The sequence below is a fragment of the Neovison vison genome, chromosome 1 (genome assembly GCF_020171115.1).
Source record: "Neovison vison isolate M4711 chromosome 1, ASM_NN_V1, whole genome shotgun sequence".
NCBI lineage: Eukaryota > Metazoa > Chordata > Mammalia > Carnivora > Mustelidae > Neogale > Neogale vison.
In genome coordinates, this window is record NC_058091.1 from 231,694,934 (window position 1) to 231,710,003 (window position 15,070).

Below are 15,070 nucleotides of genomic sequence, written 5' to 3' on the forward strand. Positions count from 1 at the left end.
GAAACCAACAGTAGTTTCTACTTACACGGAAGGCAGTAACTCCTGCAGTATAAGCTCTTCTAAAAATATACTTACAAGAGGTGTGCCTGGGTGGCTCAGTTAGGTGTCTGCCTTTCGATCAGGTCATGATCCCAGGGTTCTGGGATTTAGCCCAGAGTAGAGCATTGGGCTCCCTGCTCAGCGGGGAAGCTGCTTCTCCCTCTTCCTCTGCCTGCCACACTCCCTGCTTGTGCTTTCTCTTTCTGTCTCTGTTAAATAAATAAAGTCTTAAAAAAAAATACAAGAGTCAGAGGCCTTGTGATGGATACTATAACATTATTCTGTAGGTTTAAAATTTTTCCTTTTTCTTTTTCTTTTTTTTGGAGTTTTTTTTTTGAGAAAATGAAAAACTTTAAACACTATGATAGCTTAAATTGCTATTAATCTTTGTAAATATTACTTTTATGTAAGTGAACCTCATCAACCTATGGTAAATCTTAAATTTCAGTTAATTCCAAAGGAAATGATATTATTGCTCAACTTTTAAAATAGAACACAGTGTGGCTTTTGTTAACAGATGAATATGCTATTTGGTTTGACATACAGTATAGATGGTAAACGTGTGCCCATCATCACAGTGGCGGGGACTTGCATACTTGCTGCAAAGTCAAAACTAGTCCAATACATCCTTTGATGCCTCCTGCTCATAATTTGGTGTGAATAAAAGGTCATAAAGCTATGATAGAAATTAAGGCACCTTCTCCTTGTGAATATTAATAACATTGAAAAAATATAATAAGAAAAAACCTACTGTAGAATGGGTTTCACCATTCACTGTACAAGGTGGCAGGAATTGGTGGGAGGGAGATGTTTCTAAATGTCACTAGGTTGACATAGCTATCATCCTCCTCACAAACCTAGGTCAATTTAGTGTCACTGGAGGTTAGAGTACATAGAGTAGAACAGAGAAGGGAGTGAGAGAGAATTTAATCTTTCCCTAAATGTAGAAAATTAGTAAATCATCTATTCCAAAGTTTTACACATAAAGAGTTACTTCTAAACAGAAAGGTTTGATCTTTTTAAAAAGATTTATTTAGGGCACCTGGGTGGCTCAGTGGGTTAAGCCGCTGCCTTCGGCTCAGGTCATGATCTGAGGGTCCTGGGATCGAGTCCCGCACCGGGCTCTCTGCTCGGCAGGGAGCCTGCTTCCTCCTCTCTCTCTCTCTCTCTGCCTGCCTCTCTGCCTGCTTGTGATCTTGCTCTGTCAAATAAATAAATAAAATCTTTAAAAAAAAAAAAGATTTATTTATTTTTATTTTAGAGAGTGAGAGCAAAGAGAGCAGGGGTGGGGGCCAGAGGGAGCAGGAGAGAGAGAATCCTCAAGCAGGTTCCCCACCGAGTGTGGAGGAACAGGACCAGGATCCTGACATGAGCCCAAATCAAGAGCTGGATGCTTAACTGACGGAGCCACTGCAGTGCCCCCAAAAAGTTTAATCTTAGTGTCTCCATCTTCCCTACAAACATACATACAAACATTTATTTATTTATTATTTACTATTTATTTATTTATAAAATATTTTATTTATTTATTTGACAGACGCACAGCCAGAGAGGGAACACAAGCGGGGGTGGGGTGGGGGGGTGGTAGAGGGAGAAGCAGGCTTCCCGCTGAGCAGGGAGCCTGATGTGGGGCTCCATCCCAGGACCCTGAGATCATGACCTGAGCCCAATGCAGATGGGCATATGCTTAAGGACTGAGCCACCCAGGCATCCCATTCCCTACAAATCTTTAGATTTTACAAAAATATTTATAAGAACATGTAAAATAAGAGCATAAGATCTCAGAAAACAAGAAAGCCTGATGTAATTAATGTAAAATGAGCCTTGAAAATTGTTTGTATTTCTTTAATCTCTAACGGCTGAACCAGGAAAGGAATTTAAGCAAGCGTGAATGTGGATACCACATTCCATTCTCATTTATATATTTACATTAAAAGTACATTATTTTTCTTTTTGTAACAGTATATATTATACCATAGCAGTGATACATATTTGTTGTAGAAATGAAAAATAAATCCCCCATTTAATAATTCACCAATTTAATCGGTGTGCTAGGTAGGTGTTGGGTATACGTTGGTAAATACAGCAGGTGTAGCTCTGCCCCTTTGGAGCTTAGAAGCTAGGGAATGAGACAAATAATAACCTGCAAACACATAAATCTGTAATTTAAAATTGGGAGAGGTACCTATCAGAGATAGAGAAAAACAGTGGAAAATCCATTTACATAAGGGAACCTGGGCACTTTGCCTTAGGGGAAGAAATTTTAAGTAGTAAATATGAAATTTTATCAAAGCAGTACACGCACAGTTAAGAAATAAAATAACAGGGGGTGCCTGGGTCAGTGGGTTAAGCCTCTGCCTTCAGCTCAGGTCATGATCTCAGGGTCCTGGGATTGAGATGGAGATCTCACTGGCTCTCTGATCAGCAGGGAGCCTGCTTCCCCTTCCCTCTCTGCCTGCCTCTCTGCCTACTTGTGATCTGTCAAATAAATAAAATCTTAAAAAAAAATAACTTAAATGAAAGTAATGATCTGCATCTCCCATTGTCAATGTACTCACCAGATGCAACCATTTTTAAAAAGGTCTTTTTCAGCTGTTTCCCTTGCTAGTTGCTGCCATATCCCCAAATCACTGGTTTTCAACATCAGCTCTCTGTTAGAATTACCTGGAGAGGTCTGGAAACAGTACAAAACATGTGAGCCTTACCTGCAAAGGTTCTACTTTAACTCATTGCAACAGCATCAACATTTAGTTCTGCTTCAGTTAAAGAAAATATTAAGATTTTGATGTTTTGAAATCACTGAGATTTGTTTACTGGCATGTTTATGTTCTAAATTGGTACATAGGGGCACATGGGTGGCTCAGTGGGTTAAAGCCTCTGCCTTCAGCTCAGGTCATGGTCCCAGGGTTCTGGAATCGAGCCCCTCATTGGGCTCTCTGCTCTGCGGGGAGCCTGCTTCCTCCCCTCTCTCTCTGCCTGACTCTCTGCCTACTTGTGATCTCCGTCTGTCAAATAAATAAATAAAATCTTAAAAAAAAATAAATTGGTACATATAACATGATTTGAAAAGAATGTGAATTCTCAATTTACTGAGTGTAGTGTACTTTAAATGTCAATTAGATTAGGTGGTTGATATTTTTGTTCAGATCATCTATATCCTTACTGATTTTTGTTTTTTCTGTCTATTCAAATCCTATTAAAATCCTCAACTCTAGGGCGCCTGGGTGGCTCAGTGGGTTAAGCCGCTGCCTTCGGCTCAGGTCATGATCTCAGGGTCCTGGGATCGAGTCCCGCATCGGGCTCTCTGCTCAGCAGGGAGCCTGCTTCCTCCTCTCTCTCTCTGCCTGCCTCTCTGCCTACTTGTGATCTCTCTCTGTCAAATAAATAAAATCTTAAAAAAAAAATCCTCAACTCTAATTTTGAAATTGTCTATTTTTTCCTTTCATTCTGTCAACTTTTGCTTCACATACTGTGAAGTTTATTAGGCACACATATTAAGGTACATGTATTTATAATTATTATATATATTTTAAGGTATTGGCTTTTTCTATTATTATGGAGAGTTTCTATGGTCATATATTTGTCTTAAAATGTATTTTGCCTGGATCAACATAGTTGCTCCTACTCTTCTATATATATGGAATTTTAAAAGTTTTTATTTACGTGATCTCTATACTCAACATGGGGCTCAAACTCACAACTCAGAGATCAAGAATCAAATGCTCTTATGACTGAGCCAGCCAGGCGCCCTTAGAATATTTTTTCTTTTGTTTTATTTGCAATTTATTTATTTATTTTTTTAAGATTTTATTTATTTGACACAGAGAGTGATCACAAGTAGGCAGAGAGGCAGAGAAAGAGGGGAAAGCAGGTTCCTATGGAGCAGAGAGCCTGATGCAGGCCTCGATCCCAGGACCCTGGGATCATGACCTGAGCTGAAGGCAGAGGCTTTAACCCACTGAGCCACACAGGTGCCCCTATTTCTTATCTTTAAATTCAGGATATATAGAGAACATAGTCAAGCTTCTTGCTTTTTTGTCCAGTCTGACAATATCAGTCTTTTATATGTAGTGTTTAGTTCATTTACATTTAATGAAATTATTGTTATAGTTGGTCCACCATTTTGCCATTTGCTTTTTATTTGTCTTATATACACTTTTTTTGGTTCCTCTATTTCTTCTTACTCGCCTTCACTTAATAAATTTTTTAGTAATCCATTTTAACTTCCCTGGTGGTCTTTTAGTTGTATCTGTTTGCATCTTTTTTTTTTTTTTAAAGATTTTATTTTTTTGCAATGAGAGAGGGAACACAAGCAGGGAGAGTGGGAGAGGGAGAACAGGCTTCCTAGGAAGCAGGGAGCCTGATGTGGGGCTCAATCCCAGGACCCTGGGATTATGATGTGAGCTGAAGGCAGAGGCTTAACAACTGGGCTACTCAGGCATCTCTGTTTGCATCTTTTCTTTTTCTTTATTTTTTTAAAAATATTTAATTTATTTATTTCACAGAAAGAGAGAGAGAGAGGGAGAGAGAGAGAGAGATCACCAGTAGGTGGAGAGGCAGGCAGAGAGAGAGGGAGAAGCAGGCTCCCCCTGAGCAGAGAGTCAGATGTGGGGCTTGATCCCAGGACCCAAGATCATGACCCAAGCCAAAGGCAGAGGCTTAACCCACTGAGCCACCCAGGCGCCCCTGTTTGTATCTTTTCTATAAGGGGTTGCTAATCAAGGGATTAAAATGTGCCTCTTCAGTTTATTACTAAAAATGAATGTTGTGACTTCAAGTGAAACTTCCAAAACTCTGAAAGTATCATTCTGTTGATCATCTCCTTATCCTTCTGCTACTGTTATAAACATGTCATCAATATACACTATAGGGGCGCCTGGGTGGCTCAGTGGGTTAAGCCGCTGCCTTCGGCTCAGGTCATGATCTCAGGGTCCTGGGATCGAGTCCCGCATCGGGCTCTTTGCTCAGCTGGGAGCCTGCTTCCTCCTCTCTCTCTGCCTGCCTCTCTGCCTACTTGTAATCTCTCTCTGTCAAATAAATAAATAAAATCTTTAAAAAAAAATATACACTATAAAGCTAACAATACAATCTCTCTCCCCCATAAATGTTCTCATCTGTGAACAAGCTCATTTTTAGCTATCAGTACACTAGAAGTTCTAGCCAGTTTAATAATGCAAGGAAAAGAAAAGTCACAAGGATCAGAAAGGGAGAAGTAAAAACAGTGAATATAGTTTCACTTTTACTGCAGCTAAGCTAACTTCTCCAGAAACAATATTAAATCTTCTGAAAACTTAAAAAGAGAGTCAGTCATTCATATGTTTAGTACATACCCTGCATATGACTTAGTTAATTTAATATTTTACTTTTAATTTTCTTTACTTTGGTATCAACAAGATGCAGGCATAAATGAGTGGAAGAGATAGAAATTATATGTTGAGGGGCACCTGGGTGGCTCAGTGGGTTAAGCCTCTGCCTTCGGCTCAGGTCATGACCTCAGGGTGCTGGGATGGAGCCCCACATTGGGCTTTCTGCTCAGCAGGGAGCCTGTTCTCCCCCCCCACCCTCTGCCTGCTTCTCTGCCTACTTGTGATCTCTCTGTCAAACAAACAAACAAACAAACAAAAACTTAAAGAAATTATCTGTTGAATTTAGACTATGATATTTTGATTAATTTGGTTTGATTTGATATATATAACATTTATATATATTTCTAAATATACTTTTCTAGAGTAGTTTTAGATTTATAGAAAAATTAAGAACATCTCCAGAGTTCCCATATATCCCTGGCATACAGCTTCCCTATTAACATGTTAATATAATACATTTGGTAACATTTAATGAGCCATGGTGATACATTATTATAAACAAAAGTTCATATTTTATTCAAATTTCCTCAGTTTTTACCTAATGTCTTTTTTTCTATTCTGGGATTCCACCCAAAATATTTGTCATGACTCCTTACATTTACCTTGTCTGTGGCAGTTTCTAACACTTTTTGTTTTTGTTCTCCTGGCAGTTTTGAGAAGTGCTGGTCAGGTATATTTTATTTTATTTATTTTTTAAATATATTTTTAAAAGATTTTATTTATTTATTTGACAGAGGTCACAAGTAGGCAGAGAGGCAGGCAGAGAGAGAGGAGGAAGCAGGCTCCCTGCTGAGCAGAGAGCCCAATGCGGGGCGTGATCCCAGGACTCTGGGATCATGACCTGAGCCGAAGGCGGAGGCTTTAACCCACTGAGCCACCCAGGCACCCGGTCACATATATTATAAAATGCCCCCCACTACTGAAATGTATCTAATGTTTTTATCATGATTAGAGGGGTAGAAGGTCATATAGGAAAAGTTCCGTTTTCATCACAATATGCCAAGTGTACATTTTGTCAATGTAATTTATGACTGTTGAGTGTTGACTTTGATTACCTGACCATGAAATGTTCATCAGATTCCTTCACTATAAAGTTACTCTTTCTTCCTTTTATCCCTGTGCAACTAGTACATGGAGCCTACCCTTAAGAAATGGAGAGTTGGGGGTGCCTGGGTCTGCCTTGGCTCAGGTCATGATCTCCAGGCTCTGCGATCAAGCCCCACATCTGGCTCTCTGCTCAGCAGGGAAATCTGCTTCTCCCTCTCTCCCTGCCCTTCCCCTGCTCATGCTCTCTGTCTCTTTCTCTTAATAAATATATAAAATCTTAAGAAAAAATAAATGAGTTGTGGAGGTGGCTGAATGGCACAGTTTGTTAAGTGCTGACCCTTGTTTTTGGCTCAGGTTTTGATCTCAGTGTTGTGAGATTGAGCCATGGATCAGCCCCACACTGAGCATGAAGTCTGCTTAAGATTCTCTGTCCCTCTCCCACTGTTCCTCCCCTCCCCTCCAATAAATATATATCTTAAAAAAAAAAAAAAGAAACGGGGAGGTGTATTGTCCCTCCTTGGGATAGAGTATCTATACAAATTATTTGGAGTTTTTCTGCATGAGAGATTTGTCTCTTTTCTCCATAACATTTGTATCTTAATTCTGTCACTGTTTTTCCACCCAACTATCCATCCATCCATCCTATCAACTCTAAGTTAAACAAAGAAAATAGTAAAAAATTATCTTCCTCTGTGAGACCCAATATTATTTCTAAATCTAAGCTGGTTATGTCTTTTTAACAATCATTTATTTTTAAGTTCCAGTAAAGTTAACATACAGTGCTGCATTAATTTCAGGTGTCCAATAGAGCTTTCAACAATTCCGTATATTGCTCAGTGCTCATCAAGGTAACTGTACTTTTAATCACCCTTACCCATCCCCTACCTACCTCCCCTCTGGTAACCCTCTGTTCTCTATAGGTAAGAGTCTGGTTTTTTTGGTTTCTCTGTCTTTTTTCCCTTTGTTTCTTAAATTCCACATATGAGTGAAATCATATGGTATATGTCTTTCTCTGGGGCATGTCTTCTTTTTATCTATGCCCAAACATAACTGAGCAGAACAATGTTCATTATGTTTGGTTTCATTTTACTAATATTTGGCTTTTACCTAAAGCTTTACTATGACATCCTCTATACCCTATTATTATTTTTGTAATAGTTCAGTATATAGGCTAATTACTATTATTACAGATGAAGGAAAAAATGGATCAAGGCAGATCAATGAATGAATGCCTCTACAATTGATTCCTAGCTTTGCTCCCACTTCAATGAGTCTTGTTAAATGAATCTCTTTGTAAATTTTAAGACTTCAAAGAAAAAATCCTTCCCATTTTTTTCTTAACTTTGTTCCTCCAATTCAACGTTTCCCTGTCTTTGAATAATAAACTTTAAACATATTAGACTGGAGGAGAGAAATTAAAGCTAAGTTTTTCTGCAATGTTTAGGAAACCGTCAATTAGCAAAAACTAAAAAGTAAAATCAGAACATTACCATGACAACAAGATGAAGGCCAGTATTGAACAAACAAAATGTAAAACTGAAAATTCAACAACAAATAAAGAACTTACAGGTGCTACTACTTAGAGAAACTTTAGCTTTAGGTTCTTTTGTTTCTCGACTGAACGTGACACGTTTGCATTTAAATTTAGAAAGTTTTGCTGATACCTACTCTTAAAAGTAAACACTCCACAGTAAGTGGCTTAACCATAATCCATGTATACCAGGAATGGAGAGCTCTGCTACGTGAGGGGAATGGAAAGGAGAAGTAAGTGGAGAAGAGCTTGGCAAGAGAGAGAGTCTAAGGGAATGGGGTTATGTATTGGGCTTACTTTTATGGGAATTTTGAAATAAATTCAAAATTGCTCAATGAATGATGAGAACAGCTATGTTACAGAAAAATATTTATATCATTGTGGCATAAAGAAATTTGAACATCTAAAAGTCATATCTGTAACAGAAGAATGGCTTTTTTTCTGAGTTTAGTTTAAAAAATTATGTACTCAAGAAATATTTTCTCTTCTGGGAGCGCCTGGGTGGCTCAGTGGGTTAAAGCCTCTGCCTTTGGCTCGGGTCATGATCCCAGGGTGCTGGGATCGAGCCCCGCATCGGGCTCTCTGCTCAGCAGGGAGCATGCTTCCCCCTTTCTCTCTGCCTGCCTCTCTGCCTGCTTGTGATCTCTGTCTGTCAAATTAAAAAAAAAAAAAAGAAAGAAATATTTTCTCTTCTGAACCGAATACTTAAAGCCCCCGAAAGCCAGCTACATGAGGGCACAAAATATTTAACAGATTTATACTGGTGGGGGCGGGGAAGCTTACAGTTAGTTTGAAAACCTACCAACTAAATGGAACTCTACATCAAATTAGAAGGATAAACTAAAACTGTCCAAAAGCAAAAAAAATTATCTAGTTTTTGTTATATAAACAATAATGTCCTTATTCTATTAAATGTATGTATTTATTGGCAACACATTTTATCAACCAGTTTATGGAACCTACTTGGGTATATAATATTGACAGGTGATTTTTAGTTCGTCAGGTAAATAGTGACTTAACCTAGGCTTATTTTTATTTAATTAAATATTTTGGAGGAAAGGGGCACCTGGGTGGGTCAGTGGGTTAAAGCCTCTGCCTTCGGCTCAGGTCATGATCCCAGGGTCTTGGGATTGAGCCCCGTATTGGGCTCTCTGCTCAGCAGGGAGCCTGCTTCCTCCTCTCTCTCTCTCTCTCTCTCTCTGCCTGCCTCACCATCTACTTGTGATCTATGTCTGTCAAAAAAAAAAAAAAAAAAAAAGAGGCTAAATTATCAGCTTTCGAGTATGGTAAAGTCTCTCCATGTTTCTTGACCTGTGAATTACACACACACACACACAATTTTGGAGGTACTGTTACAATGAGAAGATTTTGGCTGAGTATAAGATATTGTCCTGTATGGTATCTATGAATAGTTTATTGGCTCTACTCTTTTAGAATGCTTCTCCTTAAAAATATATGAAGAGGGCTGCCTGGGTGTCTCAGTGGGTTAAGCCTCTGCCTTCAGCTCAGGTCATGGTCTCAGGGTCCTGGGATTGAGCCCCGCATTGTGCTCTCTGCTCAGTGGGGATCCTGCTTCCCTCTCTCTTTCTGTCTGCCTCTCTGCCTGTTGTGATCTCTCTCTCTCTCTCTCTGTCAAATAAATAAATAAAATCTTTTAAAAAATATCTGAAGAGATTCTCTTTATTTAAAATTGAAGTATAGTTGGGGTGCCCGGATGGTTCAGTCGGTTAAGCGTCTGCCTTCGGCTCAGGTCGTGATCTTAGGGTCCTGGGATCGAGCCCTGCAATGGGCTCCCTGCTTGGTGGGGAGCCTGCTTCTCCCTCTCCCTCTGCCCCTCAACCCCACACATGCTTGCTCTCTCTCTCTTGTTCACTCTCTCTCAAATAAATAAGATCTAAAAAAAAATTGAAATATGGTTGACACATGTTTAATTAGTTTCAGGTCTACAACATAGTGATTCTACGATCATATACATCATGAAATGCATACCACAGTAAGTATATTACAATATTATTGATTATGTCCCTACATTGTACTTTTCATCCCTGTGACTTGTTTATAACTGGAAATCTATACCTCTTACTCTCCTCCCCATTTCACCCCTTCCCTGCCCCCATTTCCCCTTTGGTAACCACTAGTTTGTTCTCTGTTTATCTCTTTGGTTGTTGTTTGTTCATTTGTTTTGTTTTTTATTATTTATTTTTAAAAAGATTTTATTTATTTATTTGACAGAGAGAGAGATCACAAGTAGGCAGAGAGATAGGCAGAAAGAGAGGGGGAAGCAGGCTTCCTGCTGAGCAGAGAGCTCCATGTGGGGCTCGATCCCAGAATCCCGAGATCATGACCTGAGCCAAAGGCAGTGGCTTAACCCACTGAGCCCTTCATTTTTTATTTTTAAAAAGATTTTATTTACTTATATGAAAGAGAGAGAACCAGTGGGGATGTAGGGGGAAAGGAAGAGGGAGAAGCCGACTCCCCACTGAGCAGGGTGCCTGACTAGGGCTTTATCCCAGGACCTTGGGATCATGACCTGAGCTGAAATCGAAAGCCAGATGTTTAACTGATTTTGCCACCCAGGAACCCCTTAAGTTTAGTCCTGCAAACACAAACTTTCCACCACAACCATAGAGACTCCATTACTTACACTCGGTGGTACTGGCTGTTTCTAATCTCATTTCCTATTTATGTCAATTGATGTGATCCATGAAATTAAGGCGGTGTGTTACTCCCTTAATTCAAATACATTCTACTTGGAAAATCTTAATACTTGCATAAACCTCTTGTGAAATAATTTCTAGTATATTAACACTTGCTGCATGAGAAGAGATTTTATGAATTGCCTTGGCTTTAGCAGAGAAAGAAAAAAGCTTCCAGGCTCAAACACCTGAAATATTCTTTTTCATTGTTTAGGAGATCATGTACTTGGATAAATTCCTTTGGGTTTCTTTCTTCCTGATCTGAAAAGATAAAAACAGGCTGGCCCCTTATCGGCTTTAATCTTCCATGGTCATCAAAAATCCACAAAAAATCTTTAATAATTTAAAAGACGGTAAGATTATTGGGAGGCAGAAAACATTTCCTTGTTACTTCAGATGAAACTAATAGGTAAGTAGAAAGACATTTAAAAACACTTGGTTATCTTGCTTTTATCTTAAGGCTGTTTACTATTGCCATGTGCCTAGGTAGCTCAGTGGGCTGGGCAGCTCCCTCAGGCTCCTGTCATGATCTCATGGTTCTGGGATTGAGCACGAGTGGAGCTCCCTCCTTCGTGGGGAGTCTGTTTCTCCCTCTATTTCTTCCCCCTGCTCATTTGCACACATGCTCTCTCTTTATCGCTCTCAAATAAATAAAATCTTTTTAAAAAAAGATTTTATTTGACGGCGAGCGAGATCACAACTAGGCAGAGAGACAGGCAGAGAGAGGAGAAAGCAGGCTTCCTGCTGAGCAGAGAGACTGATGCGGGGCTCCATCCCAGGACCCTGGGATCATGACCTGGGCTGAAGGAGGAGGCTTAACCCACTGAGCACCCAGGAACCCCTCAAATAAATAAATAAAATCTTAAAAAAATGCTTTTACAGGCAGAAACAGGTGGGCATTTTAGGGAAAATTTTAGATTCAGAAATGGAGTTGGGGAAGGAATATACAAAGCAGATTTAATTTAGTAGAACTGACCCCATGCCAGGAAAGACCTCCTGCTCTGCCCCAACACAGTTTCTCACAAATCTTTTCCTTTCCCTTGGATGGCCTGACTTTTCTCTGATTCAAGATCGTTTTGGGTTATTAAGTAGTCTCATTAAATAATATGATCCGCCCCATTATAACAGTAGCAGGTGTTATTCAGTTTCAGAAAATAAAGAAATAACCTCTAGTTTCACCTTCCAAATGTAATCACTGTTCATATTTTGGTGAATTTCATTCTAGTTTTTTTACGACCATTGGTTTCATTTTCCTCAGAGTTGTGATCAATCTATAACATTTTGACTCCTCTGTTCCAGTATTTATTGTAAGCTTCCCCCAACTTCCATGACTAAGCAGCTTCTTCCACTTTCTCTAGAAGGAACATCAAACTGTACAGCATCCATGAATTACTGCAATTTTGTTATACTGAGTTTGTTTTTCCCTTCCTATATACCCATATATATATGGTATGGCTATGACATATGACAAGGTCAGATGTTTTTATTTGTCAGGCAGATTGAACATCTCCCATATGCCTAAAGGCAAGGAAAATAGAGTCCTTATCACTGAGGAGTTCACAGTCCACTTGGGAAAAGCTGAGTTAACAAAGGAAGGAGAGTTTGATTAAAGGGAAGAGAAACAGGTCTCTTGGACTCAAGAGTACTTCAGCGCAGAGCTGTGAAAAGCTTCACCCCCCTTGGTAATCAGAAAACAGGATCTAGAATTGGAGGTGGGAGGGTGCCAGAGATAAATTCTAAATAAAAAGTTTTTCTAGGTAGAACGGAGGGTTTTGAAGTCAGAGAAGTGGTACCTATGGTGACAGAACCGGTAGGGAAAACAAAATGCGGGACACTAGAGTGGTGGAAATGTTCTGTTTCTTAATCTGGCTGTTACACAGGTGTATTCATATAAAAAAGTCATCACGTTATTTATTTAAGATGAGCGCACTGTACGTGTGTTCTGTATCAGTAAAAAAGTAAAAGTGTCTCCCCTTCCATGCCCGTCCCCCGCCCCGCTGGGCCTGGTCCTTTGCTCACAGCAAAACAGGTTTAGGAAAGATCTGTTTGTCCTGTTCTCTAATGTACTAGGTCACTCCATTAGCAGGACCTAGAGCTCAGGCTTGTATTAATATCACGGTTTTGCTACCTTAAAGGTTAAAAAGATTTTTCTGGATTAATTTGTGAAGTTAATACCATTCAAAATTAGTTCCGCAGGGAAGTGCAATTGACTTAACAAAAGAACATCCAGACTGCAATTTAGCAATCACTTGAGGAACACCTCTACTCTGTAAAGAATGGAGTTTGGCGCTGAAAGTCTCCAAGATGAATGAAACCAGGATCCTGTGGCTAGGAGCCTGATCTTTTCCAGGTTAGTGTCTTTCCCATATTACCGTTGGTTGAAGTCTTGATTTTCTAAGTTTTAGAAATAATTAAATCATTGGCATACTATGGAAAGATACTTAACATCATTAACCATTAGGGAAATACAAATCAAAACCACAATGAGATAGACACAACTTCACACTCACTGGGATTGCTATAATAAAAAAAGACAGATAGGGTGCCTGGGTGGTTCAGTGGGTTAAGCCGCTGCCTTCGGCTCAGGTCATGATCTCAGGGTCCTGGGATGGAGCCCCACGTGGGGCTCTCTTCTCAGCAGGGAGCCTGCTTCTCCCTCTCTCTCTCTGCCTGCCTCTCTGCCTACTTGTGATCTCTCTCTGTCAAATATAATAAATAAAATCTTAAAAAAAAAGTGTTGGTGAGAATATGAAAAATTAGAATCCTCATATAATGCTGGTGGGAATGTAAACTGGCACAGCCACTCTGGAAAACAGTTTGGCAGTTCCTTAAAGGTTCAGCTTAGAGGTACAATATGACCTAACAATTCTACTTTTAGATACCTACCCAAGAGAAGTGAAACACATCCATACAAAAATTTTTGCATGAATGTTCATAGCACCATTATTCATATAATCAAAAGGTGTAAACAGCCCAATGTCTATCATCTGGTAAATAAAACGTATGTCCATGCAACAGAATATTGTCCAGCAATAAAAAAGAATAAAGAACTAATACATGCTACAAAATGGATAAATTTGGTAAGCATTCTGCTAAATGAAGGAAGCCAGCCACAGAAGACCACAAGTCTATTTTTAGGAAATGTCCAGAATTGGCATAGACACAGAAAATAGATTAGTGGTTGCCTAGGGCTGGGGAAGGAGGGAATGGGGAAACTGTTAAAGGGTCAGGAATTTCTTTTGGGTTCATCAAAATGGTCTAAAATTGACTCTGGTAATGCCTGCATGATTCTGTGAAAATTCTAAAAACCAGTTATGTACACTTTATTTATTTATTTGATAGAGATCACAAGTAGGCTGAGAGACAGGCAGAGAGAGGAGGAAGCAGGCTTCCTGCTGAGCAGAGAGTCTGATGTGGGGCTTGATTCCAGGACCCTGGGATCATGACCTGAGCTGAAAGCACAGGCTTTAACCCACTGAGCCACCCAGGTGCCCCTGTTATGTACACTTTAAAAGGGTGAATTTTATGTATGTGAATTATATCTCAATAAATTTTTGAGATATATTGAGATATAAACAAACAAACAAACAAACAAAAAACAACACCCTAGTGCCTATGAAGAAAGCAACCAGAAAACCTTAGCACCTACATTTCAGTAAAAATATTAAGAGTGGTTTTAGAGTCACCCTCTGGGTCTAAATCCTAGCTCAACCACTGAACTAGCTGTGGGATCCAGCATGTTATTTAATCTCTGCATGACTCAGTTTCCTATCTGGAAAATGGGAGATCCTGGCAGGGCCTCCTTCACTCAGAAGTGGCTGCCCATAGGATTTTGCATAATTGAATGTTAAGGGGAGTAAGTACAGTGATCACATTAGAGTTCAATAAATGTTAGCTATTATTTGTAGAGAACTCTAACACTTTTAAAGTACTCTTACAAACATTTTCTCGATTGATAACACAAGTACTCAGGAAATTTACATTCCTTCTGCCTCAGTAAAATTTGAGCGTTTGTTTTTGGCACTGGGAACTCTTGATGTCTGTCACACTCTCTTGCCCCTCCTTTATTCCACGATGCCCAGGATGGATTCCTATTTCATTCTTGCTTTTACCTAATTTCTGCTAAGATGCCAAGAAATAATGCTGAATAATGTGACCCAGCCAAGGAAACTTTTGTATTAAAAGAGAAATCTTAAAATCAAAGGAACTTGAGAATCTAAACAAAAGGCAACTCTCCAATTGTATCCTTATGTATAATTACGTATCATTAGGGAGCCAGCCTGACCTTCCCACTCTACACTGGGATCTGATTTTTGTGATCTAATGAACAGCCTGTGATTTAATCTATGAATTTTGTCTATTTTAAAATTGGCCAAGGGGTGCCTGACTGG